Source organism: Pinus tabuliformis, chromosome 5_2, assembly GCF_031772625.1.
Source record: "Pinus tabuliformis cultivar Carrire ecotype Pingquan chromosome 5_2, CPIR1, whole genome shotgun sequence".
In the NCBI taxonomy this organism is placed as follows: domain Eukaryota; kingdom Viridiplantae; phylum Streptophyta; class Pinopsida; order Pinales; family Pinaceae; genus Pinus; species Pinus tabuliformis.
The window spans coordinates 75,489,393-75,513,389 of record NC_142306.1 but is presented as its reverse complement, the minus strand read 5'-3'; the positions used below and the strand labels follow the sequence as shown (position 1 = coordinate 75,513,389).

Here is a 23,997-nt window from a genome sequence, read left to right as displayed (position 1 = left end):
AGTTTCATTTTTCCTTTCAATCGGTAAAGGCTTTGCATCCAATGCAAGATATTAAGTGGTGACATGCCACATGGAGACATCAAAAGCAATTGAATTTGATGATAATAATTAATCAAGGACATGGTAAAAACAAGAAAAAAGTGCAAGGATAGCTGACTCAAGACAACATATGAAAAATAAATTACAGTTCTTAATGAACACATTTTAGCATATGTCAGACTTACCGATAAGATCAAACCTAGGAATTGAATAGATGTCGTGTATGTATCAGCTAACAACGAACATACTTCTTTCAAGCCAACTTTCGAGATAATAAATAATCGGGAAAATGGTAAAAATAAGAAAGAAGGGCAAGGATACTTGACTCAAAACAACATATAATGAATGCATTACATTTCCTTAATGAAAAAATTCTAGTATGTCAGTCTGCCCCATAAGGTCAATCCTAGGGATTGGATAGACAACATGTGTATATAGTGGATAAAAAAGAAAATGTTGCTTCACAGGCAAGTTTTGAGACAATAATAATGTATCGCACACATGGTAAAAGCAAGAGAAAATGGTAAGGACAATTGACTGAAAACAAAATATAATGAATGCATTATAGTTCCATGATGAACATATTTTAACATATGTCAGTCTGCCCTATAAGATCAATCCTAGGGATTGGACAAACATCATGTGTGTATGTAGCAGCTAGCAAAGAAAATATTGCTTCCAAGGCAAATTTCAAGATGAAAAATAGAGATTAAAATATTTTTATGTCAAATTCCTGGAGCTAGACTTGGCTTGTGACATGGAAACTATGTTGTCTTCATACTTTCTCTAAAACTTTCACAGACTAAGATTCTGTACAAGGCAGCTCTCATGCAAATTTTAGACAATCAATCAAATATCAAAATCCAAAACATTCTAAAGGTTCACAACCAACCTTTCCATACTTTTCAACCCTCTTAAAGGCACATCCTCCTTATTTTCCTCATCCACACTGCCGCAGGTCTCTTTTTCTTTATTTTCTTCCTTTTCCTTGATTCCAAATTCACAAGCCCTTCATGCAATTTTTCTTGCTTGGATTTTCTCATTTCCGAAACAAAACAAAAACAATATAAAAATACAGCTAAAGACATTGTATTGTCAATAGTATAAGATACACTTTATGCTTTTTTCTCCCAAGCTTATTTCCATTTACCAAGGTCATATAAATAATAAATATGATAGGATAACAATAACAAACTAATGCAACTTTCCACAGACAATGCTATTTTATGAGAAACTTCAACTACAGAGGGAAAATTCTTGACCTAAAAATGATGTTACTAAACTTCAATTTCAACACACTATACATTGAAAATGTCAACAATCCAGAAATCAGGGTACTATGTCCCTCCCTCTTAATAATAGAAACATTTACAATAGAAATCAAAGTTGTTAAAGGAAAAATTTATTCCAGACCCTGATAATATTAAAATTTATCTTAATATAACTATTAGTAGGAACACGAGCAAAGGGAAGGCATGGGTGATGGCTCCTAGTGTCTGTTATAGATGTTTACCTATCATGTCCATTACATTGGAAGGCTCTGACCATCTGACTTACAAATATGCTTGCAACAAGTTCCCCTCTACAATCAGACAGATTCTTTGATTTTATTCATGAGTCTGATTAACTAGCAAGTGAACAAATGAGACTCCTAATGAAAATATGGATACCTTACATCAACTTAAAATATGGCATGAAGTTATAGCTTTCAAACTCTCACCAGTCCTTGCACAAAATCTGGCCCCCAATCTCACTGATTATGCCCTGGTTGGAAAGTTCTCTTGCCCCTAGCCAACCCAACCATTTTATATTCATGGAACTTGATCTCATTGGGATAAGGCTCTATCTCTTCCTTCCTCTGTAGAAGAGAATTTCATATTACTTTATTTTCTCACAAAGAGGATTGAGACCAAATTTTCGAAAGGGAGCCTTGGTTTAGACTCAAGGCACCTACTATACTTAAATTAATGGGATATGAATTTTAACCCAATAGATATACCACTATATGGATCCATCTCCCATATCCTTTAATTCCATTTACCAAAAAAGCAACACCTTGGCTCTGACTGGAAACAAAATCAGAGGTTCACAAATTGTGCAGACCCATGAGACAGATATTATTCATATGCCAGAATTTGTGTCAAAAAAGGATGTAGAATAAGATCTACCAGAAACTATCATTCTTAAGTACTTATATTGGGGAAACACACAAATGTTAAATTATAAGCATATTCCCTTCAAATGAAATTGTTAGGAACATGCAATAGGAAAATGGAAGGTGGATGCCTTGGCTCCTGGTGTCTGATAGAAACCTCTCATCTCCAACTTCTCATATCTGTTCCAGAGTCCCTATGCCTAACTACAGTAAGAATATGCAATGGGAAGGTAGGTGTCTTTTCTCCTCGTGTCTGATAGTGAACTCTAATCTCTGACCTGTCATGTCCATTCTAGAAGAGAGCTCCAGCCCCCCATCCCAGAAATATGTTTGTGAACTGATCCCTCTACAATCAAAGTCCAGACAGATAATCGGATTTTATGCAAGACATTGATTTCCTAGCAAGCAAAAAACAATACTCCTAAAAAGAGAACATTCACATCTAGTTAAAATATGGCATGAATTTCCAAGTTTAGATTTTGATTCTCTTGGAGGGATTGTTCAAAGCCTGGCCATCAATCTATTTGAACTTGTGAAGGATAGATACCCCTATCTCACTCTCTACTCTTCCAATAAGATTACTCTTTTTGGTTGTGGATAGATATGGTTTTCCAAGGTCACTTCACTTCTATAGATAAGTGGCATTTATAAAGAACACCTCCTTCCTTTTAAGTACTCTTTGGATGCCTCCTGGTCATCTCCTTCCTATAAAAGAGAGATCAATAAGCCTGTTAGAGATGAAAACTATTGGACATACATTCAAAGTACTTGGGCCTCCCCACCTTTAGATGCTAGGGATCAAGATGACCTTTCATTATGAGAAGTTCATATACTTTCAGGATGGCCTCACTATTTTTCCTTACTACATTCAACACCATTGGGTTCAGGCCTCAAAATCCCCCTTTCTCCCACAACCTATGGATCAATAATAACCCACCACATCCCATAGTTTAAGAGAATTTTCTAGTTGTACCATCTCCAAATATCAAGTCTAAAGAATATTTTTTTTCAAATGCCACATATACTACAAGATTCAAGAGAGGCTCCACTAGTTCCAGGATACAATGGATTTTCCTTACAATTTTCTTTCACTACCCCAACAAAGATTACTTGCATTCTACTTCCATAAGGAGAAAACCCAAAGCAGAAAACTTTGCATGACCTCTCCAAACCAAGAAAAAACGAACAACCAAGCTCATCACTTCTTTCTTTCAATCTTATATGCTTTTAGCTATAAGAGGCAATTGGACTATCCAATTCTTGAGTCCATTTACTGCAAATTTAGTGAGAGAGCAAACTTCCCCCCACGTAAAAAATAGGCACCCTTCACCTCAACACTAGGTATGTGCCATGTGAAATACTACCATCAGGTTTATTTGAGCAAACCAAACTTCTAGCTAGAGGTTTTTTCCCTTGGTTGAAAGGATTTGCATGGGAATTGATCCACACCTCCAAATCCATATGGTCAATAATATGGATTAAAGAACCTCCACATTCAGAGGGCCAAATCAAATATCCATTAGGTTGCATTTTTGTTCTAACAAGCTTCTACACTGCGGGCATGTTGAGACCTCCCTGAGTTCCACTCAAGGATCTCTCGCAAACCATTAAGGAAGGTTTTGGAAATTTTCCAAAGTTAGAAATTTAGCTAATAAAATTATTCAAGAATAAATGCTTTATAAATGTGATTGAAACAAGAAAAACTACATTTGGGGAAGAAATAAAGATAGAATAGGAACATGCCAACAAAAGAAAAGTACATGAAAATAAGAAAGGAAAATAGGCCAGAACTCTTGATTCTTTCTAAGAAATCCCCAAGTTACTGCAAGAAGTATCCAATGTACCATAAGACTACCATCTTCCAATACATAAGTGTATCTAAGAGTCCAGAAAACTCGGGTAGAAGCTAGAGTAGTTGGCACATACATCTGCAATTAATAGTAGCATTCAAATTAGACATTCATGAACACTTCACAAATTTTATATGGCTAAAAACCTCTCATCTTACAATTCATTTCACCTGCATGTATAAAAGCTTAATTGTTCCTCCATTTCCAGTTGAGAAAGCAGTAAGAACATCCACACTTTCGCAATCCTAAAGCCAAGACGTGTGCTCTTTGAGAATATCTTCAACTTGAATCAAACAACAAAAAATAAGCACCCATTCATCTATCAGCCTGAAGTGAAGACAAAGATCCATGTAAATTTGGATATTTTTACCTTTTTAGGGTCTATACGAATAAGAGAACAAGCTCGTGCAACTACTCTAGTACACCCATGTGAAATAGTGACAATTCCAATACCATCCGGACCAGGCTGTACAAAATAACCAACTCTCATTATTAACTATCATTAGAAAAACAGTAACATAAAATATTGTTCAGCCAAAAATTGGAGAACAAACCTTCATCCTAGGCATATGGATCCACTCAACAACATTTCCTTTAGCCTTTGAAAGGAACTTTGTTAAAGTCTCCTCTGCAATATAAATGAGTCTGTAGAGACAGGAGGAAGAAAAAACATACCCTAGTCATAACTGAAACATTTTGCAAGTGTAAAATGTAGATAACAATTTTACAGGACTCAAGACAAAAAACACAATCAATTCCTAACTGCATAACAAATTTAAGTATTCTATGCATAGAAAAAATATCAGCACCCATTACAAGCCTAAAACAAAATCCATCTCCTACGCAAATTTTTTGTTTTAGTTTTGAGATGGTGAAGTTCAGGGCTATAACACATCTCCATGCTTATTAGGCCCTCACATTCTCACCATTGCCTACTCAAGAAAAAATGGACAAGTTGGAGGTTGAAGTCAAGAAGTACCCCCGGCTGCTCTGTCATTGAACTACATGTCCTTTTTATTCTAGAAAACCTTACCAGTTCCAGATCAAGGTTTGGATTGAAAAATCCAACAACTTTTTATACTCGAAGTTATTTACATGGGAGAGATGGGTAGGATTTTGTAGGGTAGATACAATTTCAATCTCAAAATATTCTTCAAAAATCCTTTAACCCTTTCCTTTCAACATCAAGAGACTAATTTATATCACTTTACGTATCAGAGGAATAGAGAAGAAGGACACTACTATCGAGATCATTAGGAAGCCAAAATTGTTTGGGCTGATGTAGAATTTCAAATCACTGATACTAACTCATAACATATGAATCAAGCTATTATGGCCTAAATCTACCTCAGGCTGAGAAAGGCAGGTCTAGGGTAACATCAAACCACACTTAACCTGGTAGCTAGGCCTACCAGGTCGGGAGAGGGCTCTCTCCTTGTCAATCTCAAGAAAAATATAGAAAATGAAGCTTGAGATGACTTATGTAAAGACTAATTTTAGGCAACGTATATGCTCAGAGGAGTTTGATTGAGTTTTATGTTGATTTGCTAGATCATATGTGAAGGGCAGTTTTGGGTCCGGGGAATGGAATCATTCTTGCAGAGGTTTCTGTGGGGCAAGGTAGGAAAATGCTTTAGTACTTTGAAATTAAGTGAAATGGAGATTCTTAATACTGGTGAGGAGCTATAGAGGGCATGGAAATGTCATGACTCCTCTTCAAACAACAAAAAACATGTAAAGCTAAACAAACCCTAAGGTAGAGCACTGCAACATCAATGATTTCCACCTTTATACTTGATTCATTTAGTTAAGATGAAAAGAGAGAGATGATGGCACACATAAACATATGATAACTTGAATCACAGAAGGAAAAACAATACTAAATCACCTTTCCACAAGAATCCCACAAAATGCTGCAAACCCTGGTCTATTTCCTTGCCAAGCTGCAGAGATGAATGTACAATAATGCTCAAAGCATTAACAAGAGTCCAACCTTGACAAATGACTAATAAAGTACTAGATATAGGCAAAAAATCACCCATGCTATGCTTTAGGGGTCGAATCCATGAGTCTAGGAGCTGTTTCTACTAGATCTAAACTAGGAACTGAAAAATAGGCAGTGGAACAGCTTGCCTCTAAAACTATGGAAACTTATTCATTCAGTTCAAAACCACCTATATACGATGTATCTACCTCCTTGAGTCAATTTTCATCATTTTTACATCAAATTACATCAATTTACATCATGAGTTTGACCATGAGAGAGAAAAAGTCAAACTGAGAAAAAACTAGGCGAAAATTTTGAGTTTTGAGCAAAATTGAGCAAATTGTGCCTGATGTGCAACGCCATCTGCCTGATGCACAACACCTTTTCCTAGTTGAATTTGGAGGCCTTCCCCTTCACCAAATTTGCTCCAAGTTGGCTTGTTGGAAAGGTCTATCTGTCTACTTTCTAGGAAAAGTGGAATTTTTAATTTGGTGTCCATTTTCCCCTCCAAAAATCAGTTCTCCCAACACTACTTCCTGTGGGTCCAAAAAGTGGCAGAAAGGGCAATTTTGAGGTGTTTTTTGCCCTTTTGGTGACCCAAAACTCCTCCAAAATTCATGAAATTTTCTGGGTTTTCATATTTTTTCATGAAAAATTCAAAAATATAAGCCATTCTTCAAAATTCCTTACCATCTCAATGCACAGCGCCAATGGCGTTGCGCATCAGAGGAAAATCCCTGTGTATTGCAATTAAAAATTTGAAAATGACAAAAAGTTCTCCAAACTTCTTCAAAATTGGCATGAGGCAAGCTGATCAACTACTTTGCTGAGCCAAGGAAGCTTCAGCCAAGATTCTAAGTTTGTCTTGCTCCTTTTTGGCCTTTAAGGCTCTCCCTAGCTTGGCTTTTAGTCTTCTTATTCGTGCCTTACAAATTTTGTTCCGGGCCAAATAGTGATAGGCCATGTGTCACAACATTTTATTCTCCTTATTAGCCTTGTCAAGAAGCTTCTCAAGGTGGACATTCACTCTTTCCAACCATGATTCTCGGTCAGCTTCTATTTCTTGCTCTAGTGAAGTCAGCTTGACTTTCCTCCTTTTTGCCATCTGTTGGTTTTCCCTGATAGTTTGCAGCTCCATGATCATCTGTTTATCCTCCAATTTCTTGTTTTGTTGCTTAAGGTATTTAATGATCCACTTAGCCCTCTCAAGGTTGATGGATAAGGCATTGATATGAGCTTCTTGTTCTCTAATGACCTCCTTGAGCCTTGAGTTTTGGGAGATCAAATTAGTACCCTCCCCCTGAATCAAAACAAAGTCTCTCTCTTGACCTTCAAAAGGCCCTTGATCATGCAATGGTTTCTTTCCTCTATCCTATACCTGCTCTACTGAAGAAGTAGGCAAAGCCCCTTTTACCCTGGGTGAAGATAACATTTTCCTGTTGTCTGGTGAAGAGAACAAGACCCCTTCCACCCCTGGTGGTGATAATACTCGTTTTGCAGCTGCAAAAAGTCTTCTTGTCCCCTTTTCATAAGTGATAAATACAGGAATGTGAGCCTCTTTAGTTTTGATTTCATGCTCTCTTTGTTGCCCGGAAGGTCCAGCTTCCTCTTGAGGTTCTGAAAACATTTTAGGTCCCTTGAAAATCTCATGGGCAATGAAGGTTTCCCATGGCACTCCCAACTGAGTCAACTAGTGCAAAACAACAATTTTGATGACAGCAAAGTGATATATGCTATTGAGCTGCTATGGGTAGGGTTTCCTCTTTGCAATTACAGTCATCCTCTTTATGTTTTTGCAAATGAAGTATTGTATGCTCATCATTCTAACCCTAGTAAAATGCATAAGAAAAATGATATGATAAGCATAGATTCGGGAGAACTTTCCATCACATGCGAATTATTTAATGATGAGTTTCATTAATGGCACATACCGGTCCTCCAAAAACTTGAAAGGAAACACCCTGCCCAATTAGCTATGATATCTAGCTTTAATGTAGGGTTCATAGTTCTGTTTGCTGATATTTTGTCTCTTATTCCATCTTTCCCACACATCTAGCATCTTAGTTGCTTCTGCAATAATGGCTGGTGAAAGAGTGAAGTTGATGCCATCAAGTTGTACCATATTGTCCTCCATGTTGATGACAAATTGCCTAGCCAATTCATGATGATACCTAACCCTCTCTACCATCTCACAAAACTCAAAGAAAGATTGGTATCTAAAACAAGCGATGGCAAGAGGACAAGCAAGAATTTCAGCAATACTAATAGGCTCCTCTCTGATGATCTTCCCACGCTTGTGAGGTCTCCTAGGCTGCAAATTTCTGTCTCCTAAACTGTCACTTTGTGTTTCTTGCTCATAGCTTCAATCAATGTTTCTTGCCATTGTGCTTGTTTTAGGGAAAGTGATGAAATAAAGGTATGATGAAAAATGGTGATGAAAGAGGACAATAGTGATGAGTATGAAGAGATTTTACTCTTGTGAGATGAATTTGGGGAGTGAAAGAAATGATTTTAGGAAATTAGGGTTTAGTGAGGGATTTAGGGTTTGGCGAGGGAAATTCTTGCTTTCGGGGAGTGGTGTATGAGAAAATGAGATGAATGAAGTGTAATAGGGTAAATAAAGAGTGAAAATAGTTTTGTTGAAGTTTTTGTGAGCGTGAGATGAAAATTTCACAATTGGATGGCAAATACTGAAGAGAAACTAGGGTTTCATTCTTCACATGCAAGATCTATGGAAAACACCATTGTGACTTCAATTTCAACCTGAGGATGAATAATTACTTGTAGAGAGAAAATGTAGCAAATTTGAGGTTTGTTGAGCAATTTGGCACGTTTTGGGATGATTTGGAGCAAACTGGACTGATGCACAGCGCACTGGGCCCAATGCACAGCGCACTGCCTCTGATGCGCAGCGCCAGGCCAAGTTGCCTTGAAAACAGGGTTTTTGCTTCTTTGACTCCCAAATCGCTATTTTTGACTTTCCAAGAGTAAATTTGCATAATGAAATGACCAAGAGCAACCTTTTCACTTTAAATATGAATGACTTTAATTTTTCACTCATCTCAAACCCACTTTTCTAATGTTAAAGTCACTTTTGGTTTTGAACTTTGTTTTTCCATTGAAATTGACTTTTCTTAATCATTTGAAAAACTGATGCTTTGATGCTTGTGTTCTTGCTTGCCATGGATGGAGTTGGCAAGCTGACCAAGGGTAGCAATTTTGAACTTATTACATATAGGACAATTAAAATTACATGAAATTTTTATACATAGAACATAAAACTCTGTTTTGCCTCAAAACAGGGTTTTGAGGGAAAATAAATTATTGAGTATATAATTATTGAAATTTTGACCTTGAGACCTTATTAGACCTCCTCATGTGCCTGCTGACCATTATTGAGCTTTTACATGACTATGGTGGCAAACCCTAGACCTAATGAGACCTAAAACCCTAAAAATGGCTTTTGCAAATGTAATGACAAAAGATGACTGTAAATGACCTAAACTTGTGAAAATAGGCCAGCAAGTAAAGATCATGAGGGAAATTTGATAATGAACCACTACCATCAGATGATCCATGATCCTAATGGAATGCAGCTAATCAGATGAGACACCTAGAATGCATGCAAAAAAAGAATTTTGATCACTGATGCTAACACAAGCCATTACATAAACAATAACCTACTTAGAACATATCTAATGAATACAATAGAACGAAAATAAAACTTATAACCAAGCCACAAAACATACAAAAAGGAACGTTGGTGCAGAAAAAGACAAAACCCAACTCTGAAAATAAATGCATTTTTAGGGGTAAAGGCATTTACATACCGAGTAGGTTTGGAATCCTTGGGGGCATCCTGGGGCGTCAAGTTATTTTTTTGTTGATGTTTTACACTTATGACCATAAAATCACAAGTAGTGTCTGTAGTTGCTATGGAGGCTTGTAATAACCCCCACCCCAAAAAATATCTCAAACTTAGTATCCAGAAGCATCTAATCCAACAAAAACCTTTTGTGAAACCTCAAAAACAAAACAAGGATTTAAAAGAACTGTTACATTCTGCAACTGCTACCTGAAATAACCATTCTCGTACACCAACTGCGATTCACATCAGTCCTTTCCATATTATTAAAGTTAATGTGCCAATCATTCCTACGAAATAGTAAAAATATGACATCCTCTAAGTCAGATTGCAGAAATATCTTAGCATATTCACAAGTCTGCAAAATATATTCTTTAGAATTTTAGAAAAAAAGACAATATTACAAAGAAAACATGATATATATCCATATGGTTAAACTAGAAAGAAAATTAATTAAAGTTGATAAATGACCACCCTAGGTCAATGGTACTGGAAAAATACATCAAATAATAACAACAGGAATTCCTAGGGAATTTCGTCAATATATGGATAAAGATAATTTAACATAATATAATTTTATTAATGTCCAACAAATGACTACAAATGTAACTCAATGGAACTAGAGGATACATCATACATCCAATGTGAACACAATATGGGAGTGCAAACGCAGCTCATATATAATGTTAGAAAGAAAGATACAAGAAAACCAAAAGTAAATTCCAAGTAAATAATTGACACGGCTAAGAACTAAGTCTACCTAATACTAAAAAAAATGGAGTGTATATAACTGTAGCATAGGTGTAGTGATATTAAGTGAGAATGTCCAAGGTAATAGTTGGAAAACTCAATACTAGTCAAGAAGGTGAGAGAAATATTTCATGATGAAGTGAATGGGATCAAAGTCTCATGGATTTGATGATCAATGGCAAGGGGGGAAATCGAGGTTACATTGGTTCACTGTAGGAGTCCTCGAGTACCATAGGGGAATCCATCTATATGACATTAGGGCTGATGCAGGAGTAAGGAAGCTTAGATCTCCTCCCATCCAAGATCAAAGGAAAGAAACTCTAAATAGATCATTGACTGCTTTGTTGGGGTTGGGAGGTAATCCAATAGGTGAGAGGTGCCTTTTTTTATTCCATTTGGAGCTAAACCCTGTCAATATGAGGATGTATGGTCCTGCACCTTCAAGCCAATCTCAAACATATCAGTCAATCTTCCATGGGGAGGTTAAGAGGAGACTTGAGGTCTCACCACTCTACGATCTAGAGTACTTTAGAACTCAGTCTGTCACTTGTTGCTCGAACCTAATGGAAGGGCATGAATAAACTTAAATTAAATATAAATAGTAATATAATACCATATTGGAGGTGAATCCATAATGGATCAACCCTATGCGATATAGTATAACCTTGAAGGTAGAGATACTGAGATCAAATGACACCATAGAAAAGAGAGAGTGGAGCCACTGGAGAATAAATAATGTGGTGATTTCCTTTCAACTCTCAAACACACTTTCCAACATATATAGATATTCCATTCTCCTCTTCCAAAGTAAAAAGGAATTTTTCATCTCATAGTAAATATGAGTTTTCTACTAGACTTAACTCTTGACATCACTTGCACTATTTTAAGCTTTAACCTTTACCATGAAGACGTCCTATGCACCTTAAAAAAGAATCAGTAAATTTGTACAAGGAAGGAAAACTCAAGCTGCTTGTGGAACTTCATGCATTGATTAAGCCAAAAAAATTGTACATATCACTAGGATTTTCCCAATGGTTCTTTAGCATGACTTTAAACTTTTCATCAATTTTCTCACAATTTTACCAAGAAAGACACATTGTGAAAAATTAGAAGACCATTAAATCTTCTTCAAATAGGACTGTCTAGCTAGCTAGAAGGGAACTTATTGAACTTTATGAGGCTTGATTGAATGTGATTAAACCTACATAAATCCAGCAGATAGTGTTATGAAACCAACTCAAGAAAAAGATAGAAAAGATAGATCAATGCCTTAAAATTCAGCCTCTTTGAGGGGGAAACCTCCTTTACATTACATAAATGAACAATTCTTGGATGATTCAAATGACAAAACCTCCTTTCTATATATAGGAGTCTAAGGAGTCACAATATAACCTAGCCGACCTAACAATAATAATATAAAGCCACAAAAATAACAATAGAGGGATTCTATGGGGCACAGTAATAACAATATGGGGACGATAGGGGCACAACAATATTAATAAGGGGTACAACTACAATAGTAATGGGGTAATCACTAGTATTATAGGGACCCAACATGCCCCTCTCCTTCAAAAAAGTATTGTCCTCAACGCTTGAGTAGTTCTGGATGCTTCTGTATAAAATTCTCATCCTCCCATGTGGAATCTTCAGTAGATAAGTTCTTCCACTTGATAAGATACTTTGAAATTGATCGATTTCGTAGCTGTCGAGTTCTTGTTTCTGTGACTACTTCTAGTTCCAATATAATTTTTCCTTCCTTGTTAAGTTTTGGCAATATTGTTTGAATTGGGAACTTATCGCCTATAACCTTCTTTAAACATGAAACATGGAAAACTGGGTGCAATCGAGAAGCTGCAGGAAGCTCCAATGTGTATGCCATTGTACCAATCTTTTGCAACACCTTGTACGGACCATAATACTTTGGTGATAATTTATTATCCTTCTTAGCTTGCTTGAGGGACATTTTCTTATATGGTTGTAGCCATAGGAATACCCAATCACCTACATCAAAACTTCTTTCGTTGCGTTGTTGATCTGCCTGTTGTTTCATTCTATTTTGTGCCAACATGAGGTTATCCTTTAAGAGCTGGAGGACTTGTTGTTGATGTTCGATGTGATGTTCCACTGCTTGAACCTTAGAATTTTCTCTTAAATATGATGTGATGGATGGTGGCTAATACCCATAAAGTGCCATAAATGGGATCATTTTTGTTGCTGTATGGAAGGAAGTGTTATACCACCATTCAGCCAGAGGCAACCATTTGACCCATTGTGTCTGTTTATCAGATACGAAGCAACAAATATATCCTTCCAAACATTTGTTTACTATCTCAGTTTGCCCATCAGATTGAGGATGATAAGATGAGCTGTGAGCTAACTGAGTACCAAGAAAAGAAAATAATTCTGTCTAAAAAGTTCCAGTGAAAACAGGATCTTTGTCACTTACAATAATCTTTGGGTTTCCATGTAGCTTTTGAATTGTTTCCATAAATGCAGTAGAAACTGTACTGGCTTTAAATGGATGTTATAATGCACAAAAGTGTGCATACTTGGTAAGTCTGTCAACTACCACCATGATGACACTCTTTCCCTCAGACTTGGGTAAACCTGTGATAAAATCCATTGAAACATCCTCCCAACGTTGGCTTGGAATGGATAAAGGTTGTAATAGACCCAGTGTCTTAATTGTTTCAACTTTATTTTGTTGGCAAACCAAACATTCCGCCACAAACTTTTGAATATCTGATTTAAGGCCATCCCAAAAAAACTCCTTCTTAACCCTGTAGTAAGTTTTTAAAAATCCCGAGTGCCCTCCTAAGGGAGAAGTGTGCAATTCCATAAGAATATTTTGTTTTAGCTGGGAATTCTTACATAGGTATAAGCGATCTTTGTACCATAACAAATCATTTTTCTAGCTAAATGTATCTGACGTACTGGAATCTTGTTGTAATTCAAATAAGTGCCCACACTTCTTCGTCATTCTTCCATTCCTCCCTTGCTTCGTTTATCCAATCTGGTTGGATAATAGAAATGGCGCACAACAATGCTTCCACATCCTCATCCTTTCTTGAGAGTGCATCTGCCACCACATTTTGCTTCCCTTTTTTGTAGATGATTTCAAAGTCATAACCGAACATCTTTGTGACCCACTTTTGTTGCTCTTCAAAGGATAATCTTTGTTCTAAAAAGTATTTAAGGCTATCATGATCATTTTTTACCTTGAAGTGTCTTCCCATTATGTAGGGTCGCCATTTCTTAAGTGCATGGAGTATTGCCAACATTTCCTTCTCATAAACAACTTTGTGTAAAAACTTTCCCTTGATTGGACGACTTTCAAAAGCAATGGGTCTTTCATCTTGCATTAAAACAGCACCAATTCCATTTCCTGAAGCATCACATTCCACAATAAAGGTTTTTGTGAAGTCCGGTGTAGCTAAGACAGGTTCTTGGCACATTGCCTCTTTAATATGTTCGAAGGCCTTTATTGCTTCTAGAGTCCATGAAAATGCATCTTTCTTCAATAGTGTTGTTAGAGGTGTTTCTATTCTCCCATAATTCTTAACAAACTTGCGATAATACCCTGTCAACCCAAGAAATCCTCGCAGATGCTTTATGGATGTGGGAATTTTCCATTCCTTAATGGCTTTAATTTTGCTAGGGTCTACCTTAGCTCCTTCATGAGATACAATATGACCCAGATATTCCACCTCTTGTACTCCAAAGAAACATTTGGATCTTTTTGCATATAATTGTTTCTCCTCTAATAGTTGTAGCACCCTGTCAACATGTTCAACATGATCCTTCCAAGACTTGTTGTAGATTAGTATATCATCAAAAAATACTAACACAAATTTTCTAAGGAATGGTTTGAAAATTGAATTCATCAAACCTTGAAATGTTGAGGGTGCATTGGTAAGGCCAAAAGGCATGACCAAAAATTCATAATGACCCTCATGAGTTCTAAATGTTGTTTTCGGAATTTCTTCAGTCTTCATTCTGATTTGATGATATCCTGAATGAAGATCCAACTTGGTGAAGTAAATTGATCCATGCAATTCATCCAGTAATTCGTCGATGACAGGAATGGGAAACTTATCTTTACTAGTGAGCTTTTTGAGCTCCCTATAATCCGGACACATGCGCCATGATCCATCCTTCTTGTGAACTAATACTACTAGAGCAGAGAAAGAACTTTGACTCGGTTGAATTATACCAGCCTCTAGCATTTCTGCAACCATACGTTCAATTTCACTCTTTTGGGCATAGGGATATTTGTATGGCCTGATGTTTGGAGGAACACTTCTTGGAATCAGATGAATAGCATGATCATGATCACGAATAGGTGGTAGACCTTTGGGAGTCTCAAATACCTAGGAATGATTGTCCAAGACTTTTTGGAGATTTGGATAAATAGATGATTCCAATGTGGAAACATCTAGCGAACATAATTGTGCAATTACACCTTTTCGTTCCTTTTTTAGAAGCTTTGTCATAGTGTTAGAGATGATTATCTTTCCCGGTTTCCCTGCAATACCCCTTAATTCAACTTCCTTTCCTTCCACAGAAAATTTCATGAAATTTTCTTGAAAATTAAAACCTATTGTACCCAAGGATTGTAGCCATTGTACTCCTAGTACAACATCAGCACCTCCCATTGGAATGGAAAGCATTGGGCTAGTCAATACATATTCTCCCATGGATAGCTTGATATTATGGCACTTTCCAGAGTAATTTATTGTTCCTCTATTTGCAACCATCACTTGACACTCTGGTGCTGGATATAAGAAGCAATTCAATTCTTTTGCTACCTTACAATGAATAAAATTATGGGTACTTCCTGAACCAATCAACACTATTACCTTTTTCTTCTTGATTTTTCCTTCTATCTTAATGGTTTGAGGAGTGGTAATTCCCACCAATGCATTACAAGATATGGTCAGATTCATTTCTTCTTCATCTAGGATTTGTTTCTAGAGTATACCCTCTTCTTTTGACCTTTCTTGCTCCTTTTCTTCTTCCTCTTCACAATCTATGTAGAATAATTTCTTCTCAGCACACTTATGACCTTTAGTGTATTTGCTATCACAATTGTAACAAAGCCCTTTTGCTCTTTTTCTTCCAATTGTTGTGGTGTCAACCTTATAGGTTGTGGAAGACTAGCGGCAACAACACTTCCATCTTTATAGTTGTGAGTGGTATGCTTCCTGGTTGCCATAATTTTTCTCTAATGAATCAGGTTCCTAAAGGCGAACATCATGTTGGATATTATCCTTTAAAGACCCTATGAACACATCAATCCTATGCTCCTCTGGAATATTTTTTACCCTTATGTTCAATTTTTGGAACTCCTCAATGTGCTCCATTATTGAACCCTTTTGTTTGAGACTTATCAATTGGCTAAAAAAAGTGTTGCTTTTTGTATCCTCATAATGTGCTATCAATTCTTCCATAAAAATTGCCCAAGTGATAAATTGTTTACGATAGCAAAGCCATTGATACCATACAAACTGATTTGGTTCCAAATATAAAGCTACAATACATACCTTTTGTGTGTTTTGCACATTATTGAGATCGAAAAATCGCTCCATTTGTAATATCCATGTTGCGGGATCCTTGCCATCAATCTTCCTCGTATCGATTTTTGGAATATGGTGTGTCTTCGATCCAACATTAGAGTCTATGAAATCATGATTAACATTTCCTTTGTTTGCATCATGAGTTTCCTTTCCTCCCCTTTCACCATTAGTAAGTATTTCTTGTAGAAAAATTTTCAAATTTTCCTTCAAATCTATCTTCAAATCGTCAATCTTCGCTTCCATGCCCTTTATCTTAGATTCCACTCCATTTATCTTAGCTTCTGTTAGCTTTTGTGAGAGTGAAATTTGTTGCACTTGGTCTTGTAATTTTGATATATCATGTAGCATTTCTTCCTCTTCTTCATGAGTCATGCTAGAGCTTTCAGATTGCTTACTAGGTGTTTGTATTTTCTTTCCTCAGGGCATCAGTTACCGATACTAATGCTCTACTATGCCCTTTGAATTCCATCAAAATAATTTTCCAAACCAAGCTTAAGCAAAAATTTAAAAAATCTACACACCTTTTTTCACTTTGTAGGAGCTCGATATTGCCTCTGATGTATCTCTGTAATTTCATATCATCCAATTCTGAAATTGCGACCTGTGGTAGCCCTCTGTGTCCTTTTTCCAATGCCACTAGTCTAACTCCAATTGGATTCTCCAATGAAGAGTTATGCCAAATCTCCCATAGTGACCTGATTATAGACTAATTCAGTAGAGCGAACTTGTACGACGTGCCACGTGTCCCTGTTTTGACCTTTGGCCTTGAAAAATATATACAAGAAACTAAAATCCATCCTCTTTTTGTAACTTCTTACAAAATTTCAATTTGATACTCAGAGAGAAAGTTATGATGATTTTCCCCAGGTCACCTGTTTGGAATGTAATTCAGGAGTCTGCAAAAAGACCAACTTCCTCAGATCATATCTCTACAAATATAGCACGAAAAACTCTGAAATTCGGACCCGAGCTTCAGCGCGATGTATTCTCAAATGGGTTTTATTTTTTAGCTTCTGAAAAGTTGCAAAGAAAACGTTATAGAAAAAATTCCACAATGGCATGTTTGGAGCAGCAAAACCCTAGAATCCAAAGCTCTAATACCAAATGTTATGAAACCAGCTCAAGAAAAAGATAGAAAAGATAGATCAACGCCTTAAAATTCAGCCTCTTCGATGGGGAAACCTCCTTTAAACATAAATGAACAATTCCTGGATGATTCAAATGACAAAACCTCCTTTCTATATATAGGAGTCTAAGGAGTCACAATATAACCCAGCTGACCTAACAATAATAATATAAAGCCACAAAAATAACAATAGAGGGATTCTATGGGGCACAGTAATAACAATATGGGGACAATAGGGGCACAAAAATATTAATAAGGGGTACAACTACAATAGTAATGGGGTAATCACTAGTATTATAGGGACCCATCAGATAGGCACTTTCAAATCTACCCAGGCCCTACCCTTATTGTATGCCACACCCCTCTTGATATCTAGATTAAGAGGGCCAACAAAGAAAATAAAAATTCATAGACCGCATGATTAATATATATTGATTAGGGAAGATAAGAAAAATTGTTGGGAAATTCAACTATCTTAAGAATCCTAAACAATAGAGTTGTATTCACAAAGGCCGAAGCAGGGGGAAACCAACCATTCAACAAGCACCAAGCTCTAGTGCATCCACTAGACCAAACTTAGCAATTTAGTAATCAACCACTTTAGTTTACCACTTGAAATAGATACATGACCTTGACAACCAACGATGCATCTTCCATATCATCCCTCACTTTGAACCTATCACTTTGAAATATTTTCTCTCCCTTGATGTTAAGACTTTCACAGAATTTGTAACAAAGCGCTATCTATTATGATTTATGTAGGTGACGACAATTTCCAGAACTCGATGTTCCTTTTTATAAATTATTTATAGAAACACACTATGAGGTGGAATGTTGCATCACATAATATATTTCCTATAGTTATTATGCCATGTTTGAAATGTAAGTACTTTTCAAATGCCACCCAATGTAAGAAAGACACATTATGAAAAAATAGAAAACCATTAAATCTTCTTCAAATAGGACTATCTAGCTAGATGGAAGGGAGCTTATTGAACTTTATGAGGCTTGATTAAAATGTCATTACACCTACAGAAGCCAGCAGATAGGACCTTTCTAATCTACCCAGGCCCTACCCTTACCATATGCAACACCCCTCTTGATATCTAGATTAAGAGGGCCAGTAGAAAAAATTCAAATTCATAGACCACATTATCAATATAGATTGATTAGAGAAGATAAGAAAAATTATTAGCAAATTCAACTATATTAAGAATCTGAAACAAAAGAGTTGTATTCACAAAGTCCAAAGTAGGGGGAAACCAACTATTCAACAATAACCAAGCTCTAATGCATCCACTAGACCAAACATAGCAAGTTAGAAATCAATCACTTTACTTTACCACTTGCAATTGATATATGAACTTGACAACCAACGACGCATCTTCCATATCATCCCTCAATTTGAACCTACCACTTTGAAAGATTTTGTCTCCCTTGGTGTTAAGACTTTCATAGAATTTATAACAAAGAACTATCTCTTATGATAATGTAAGTATTGACAATTTCCAGAACTCGATTTTCCATTTTATAAATTATTTTGAGAAACACACAATGAGGTAGCAAGCTTGTCAGGCGGAAAGAGTCGATTGTGCGGACACAACCAACCTCCCTAGGAGCCTAAGACTCTCTAGTGACAAACAAGACAAACAAGAGCAATCCTTCCCTAAACATGCATTTACTATATAAGAAATCAAGTGTTTAGATCCTACCTGTAGTCCAACGCTGTTGTAGCAGTCCAGCCTCACTGATCCGGATGAGCTCCTCCTTCACTTTGAAACCTGCATCCACTAACAATCAAACGATTAAAGAGCACTTGATAATCTCATAAAATAAAACATATTTAACACGTAGACCAAGGAGTACATGAAAAAACTCATAAATAACAAGTTATTGAGAAGAATGGACTCATTTGCATTAATAGGTAACAAAAGGAACAAATACAACCTAAGCCTTGGTGTTGTGCAAGTCCCTCCCAGGGTCCATCAAGAGTTCTCCTTTACTTTGACAAAGCTCACCCATTTCCAAATAGAACAAGCAAAGATGGTAATCTCTCCTCACAAGCTTCTAAATTGGAGTCCTAATTCCAGCAGCATCTACCCTTAGAAATGTATAGCTTCCAACCTCCCCTCCTTCTGGCCCAATGCCTGTATTTATAGTGCTCAAGAGGAAGTTATTCATGTCCACCATCAATGGGATAATCCCCTCTTTGGATGGGATAGCTCCCTTATTGATGGGATAAGTTCCTCTTTGGTAGGGGTACATGAACCATCTGGAGGTGCTCAATACACGTCGAACAACCTTCTAGAATGCTCTAGAAATGACCACAAGTAACTTTTTAAAGATGAAACTTGCGCATTTTGACCTTTACAGGGGGACTCACCTGCCCCTTTACATACAGAGCGTCCAAGGACGCAGCTTTTGTGAACATTGGGTGCGTACCCGCAGGTAAGGTTGAGAGAACCTGCGTACCCAGAGATAAATACATTTATAAGGACTTTCTCTCTTTTTGGAGTTTGACATGGAGAGCAGAGGCATAAGACTTGCCTAAGAGGATAGCATGACTGTTGATAGAGCCATACTAACTGTAAATAGCCATGGTGACATTTTTTAGTGTAACAGATTGCCCCCTAAAGTGCGAAGCCTGTAATAGATTAGGGTTTTGTATTATCTAGGAAGGGTGAAGCGCTTTATCATTTCAAGGATTATCTCGTGGAGAGCCTGGTCAGAACCTGCAATTTTCAACACAAAATACATGTATAAGATTATATCATGACTGAGGTAGGCATTCCCATACTCAGATCAAAACTTTAACTAACAGACTAACTACTCTGATACAGGAATGATCTTGCAGTACATCATAATCATAGACTTTTGTAGACACAGTATGGACGCAGCCATCTGTTTATGATTAGTCTACTTAGATAATGAATACAAAACTCCTCATAGTCTGGATGGTGGAAACTAGATCCAGGGTCTTCATTTCTACTTCCCGAATTGATACGATTCTAGCCATGCGAATAAATGAGTTGATGTCGAACATGGTAGAAACCACTTGATTACCAGTCGATGATGTAAACTGTTAACAAGTGTGAGAGAGACCACCAGTAATGTCAATGGTTCTCAAAGTACCCAGTACAATCCATTAGATGTGAATGAATGAGTTGATGTCGAACATTTCACGGAATCCTTCGATCGAGAGTCAATGATGTAAACTGACGTCAAAGGCGAGAAACCTGCCATTGATGCATGCAGACTTCAAGGTACTGACGATTTCTAAGTCATCTCTCTACATAATGTGCTGATGTCGATAGAAAGCGACCCGTTGCAGGGCAGGCCCACAACACGAAATCCTTTGTTCAAGTTGAAGAAATGTCGCTGTAAGGACTGACTCAGGGATGGTCGAATGGATGACAAGTATTTTGCAGATAAAAGTTTTGCTTGCAGACCTCTTGAACACATAATGACACAACAGATGGCTTGGTGATAAACGACTCAAAGTTAATCCCCGAAACCCGGCTGAAGACTTTCAATGTGGTTTGATCAACTGTGAGGTAAAGGATTTCCCAACCCAGGTGAATGAAAAGTGTCGTGTCCAAGAGTGGTAATAAAGTTTCTTCTGAGACAAAAGATAACAAATAGGCTCATTCTTCTCTCTTTTCCCCCACCATTTCTAGCAAGTACCTCTTTATTTTTAACAAGCTTGAGGAGGATAACATATGCTTGATTATAAGCTCATCCTTCGGATGAGTCCAACCTAGTTTTGATTCGAACCCTAGGAAGGAGTGGTTCGTTCCTGTTTGTAATTGAACAGGTCCTTTACTGTGAAATTTTAACGAGTCCAGTATAGGAGAAACTCGGCGTTTTTCAATTTTAGAGAGTTTGAAAAACTTAAGAAGACTCCAGGTTGAACTTTTTCGTAAATTTGTGTCCCCCAAGCCTGAAAAAGTATAAAATAATACTTGGGAGAACCGCTTGATCTTGCAACCAAGGAGTACTTTCATGATTAGTGCCACTGACCTGAAAAGTAAAAAGCGATCAAGGACACGTCGTTTTATTTCCAGTCTCGAGTTTGAAACGAAAAAAACCCGGCAATCTTTTCATGTTTTTACGGTCAGAAAAGGGCTATAAGGGGACCTTCTTTTAATTTTGTTTTAACGAGTGTAAAAGAAACGCTCGGCAATCTTTTCATGTTTTAGGAGTCAAAAAAAGGCTTAAAAGATGACTCTGAGGTTTCACTTTTTCGTAAGTTTTAACGAGTTCGAAAAAATGATAAAAATGTACTCATGGTTTTCACTTTTTCGTAAGTTTTAATGAGTTCGAAAAAATGATAAAAATGTACTCATAGTTTTCACTTTTTCGTAAGTTTTAATGAGTTCGAAAAAATGATAAAAATGTACTCATATGGCCGACTTTCAATTTAATTTACGAGCAGGAAAAGACGGAAAGAACTCGGCATTTTCATTTGTTTTACGAGAATGAAAGATAGCAAAATAATCTCGGGATTTTCATGAGTTTAACGAGTCTTGAAAATAACTGAAACTGACTCGAGATAGGTTTCATTTTTACAAAAGCTTGAAACAGAGAAAAACTATGCTTCAAAGTAGTTTCATTTTTACACAAGCTTGAAATAGAGATAAAACTGTGCTTGATGCCCCCTAAGCATAACTGCTAGAGCGCATGCCCCCCCAGCTTCATTTCATTCAACCAATATGAAATGAAGGTTGAGTTACGAGATCATTTGAAAGACTCGACCTAAAACTGTAAGAAAATTATGCAAAAAACTGAAATAACTAACCTAAAAAATACACCCTAACATTTATGAGGTCTAGTCAAAATCTCGACTCAAGTAGAGGAGGATTTGTTTCATTTTTTAACGAGCTTGACACAGGAAAAGAACTATGCTCGGATTCGGTTTCATGTTTACACAAGCTTGAAACGAAAAACTATGCTTGTTATAAGTTCACATGGCCCCAGCATAATGACGCAAGACGAGGTACATGCCCCCCAAGCTTCATTGCTTTCAATGAGGTGGATGGAATGAAGCTTTACTTTCAAGATCTTGGAAAGACTCGTGGGAGTTGTTTCATTTTTTAAACGAGCTTGACACAAGATAAGGAACTATGCTCGTAACTACTCTCTACAATCTACCTAACAAAAAAGCCTACTCTAAAAACCTTGATTCATTTTTTAACGAGCTTGACACAAGACAGGGAACTATGCTCTTAAAATCCTTGATTCATTTTTTAACGAGCTTGACACAAGATAGGAACTTTTCTCGTGACTACTCTCTAAAATCTACTTATCTAACCTATCCTTGTTTCATTTTTTAACGAGCTTGACACAAGATAAGGAAATATGCTCAAGAAGTTCGCATGCCCCCAGCATAATGACGCAAATCAAGGTACATGCCCCCCAGGCTTCATTGCATTCAACCAGATGGATGAAATGAAGGTTTACTTTCAATATTTAACTTGAAAAGGGAGTTGTTTCATTTTTAAGGAGGTTGACACAAGAAAAGAACTATCCTCATTCCTGATTCTTTTTTTAACGAGGTTGACTCAGTAACAGGAACTGTCCTCAAAATCCTACTTTCTACAATCTACCTATATATCCTAAAATCTACCTGATTCATTTTTTAAGGAGGTTGACTCAGTAACAGGAACTGTCCTCATACTCACTGATTCATTTTTTAACGAGGTTGACACAGTAAAAGGAACTTTCCTCGTTCCAGCCTGTTTCATCTTTTAACGAGGTTGATACAGGAAAAAACTATCCTCGCACTCACTGATTCATTTTTTAACGAGGTTGACACAGTAAAAGGAACTTTCCTCACAACTCCTTGTTTCATTTTTTAATGAGCTTGACACAAGACAAGGAACTATGCTCATGACTTCCAGTTTCATTTTTTAATGAGGTTGAGACTAGAAGAAACTATCCTCACTACAGCCTATTTCATTTTTTAACGAGGTTGATATAGGAAAAAACTATCCTCGCAACTCCTTGTTTCATTTTTTAATGAGCTTGACACAAGACAAGGAACTATGCTCATGACTTCCAGTTTCATTTTTTAACGAGGTTGAGACTAGAAGAAACTATCCTCACTACAGCCTATTTCATTTTTTAACTAGGTTGATATAGGAAAAAACTATCCTCGCAACTCCTTGTTTCATTTTTTAATGAGCTTGACACAAGACAAGGAACTATGCTCATGACTTCCAGTTTCATTTTTTAACGAGGTTGAGACTAGAAGAAACTATCCTCACTATAGCCTATTTCATTTTTTAACGAGGTTGATATAGGAAAAAACTATCCTCGCCACATTGATCATGGCTTCCAACTGGAGGAAAGACATGTCAATGGACACACCTTGATCATGGCTTCCAAGAGGTCTTCATCTAAAGGAAGAATACTTCTCGGGAAGAAACACATGTCAAGGGACTCAAAAGGGATAAGAACATCGTGTTCAAGTAATCCCATAGAGTTTTCCATGTCAATTACCGGAGCTAAATCAAAGGAAGATGAGCAAATAGTGAGAGGCTCACTTACATCGGTAACTGAAATCATGGGACCGGTTGCCACATAATTAACCCGTGGCAGGGTAGATACCACTTTAGAATCAGGAACATTTAAGGATGTCATATTATTG

At 36.9% G+C, this 23,997-nt stretch overlaps 1 pseudogene; it reads right to left on the bottom strand.

Annotated features, from left to right (window-relative positions):
* Positions 1–23,997, bottom strand: part of LOC149157616 (homeobox-leucine zipper protein HOX9-like) — a 108,973-nt pseudogene that overhangs the window by 70,826 nt on the left and 14,150 nt on the right.